The sequence below is a fragment of the Cupressus sempervirens genome, chromosome 4 (assembly GCF_028749045.1).
Source record: "Cupressus sempervirens isolate cs-2001-9-10 chromosome 4, ASM2874904v1, whole genome shotgun sequence".
NCBI lineage: Eukaryota > Viridiplantae > Streptophyta > Pinopsida > Cupressales > Cupressaceae > Cupressus > Cupressus sempervirens.
In genome coordinates, this window is record NC_143121.1 from 656,537,676 (window position 1) to 656,537,986 (window position 311).

Sequence of the window (311 nt, forward strand, 5' to 3'; positions counted from 1 at the left end):
AAATAAAATACTATTGATATCAAAATGCTATTATAAAGGGCATGTAGTTAAATTTCAAACTTGGATACCTAATTGGAATGATGAAAAAGAGCATATGATACCAACTTGGTATGAATGTAGTAATATTCCAATAGAAATTAAACATTTATATACATTATTCAGAATAGGTAAATCAATTGGTAAATTTATAGGTATAGACTCAGAGTATGACAAAACTAGTAATGTTAAATTTCTAAAAGATGAGGAACCAAATCAAAAAATGATTAGGAGAAAAAAGATTATAACAAATAGATCCATTATGAGATTGAATT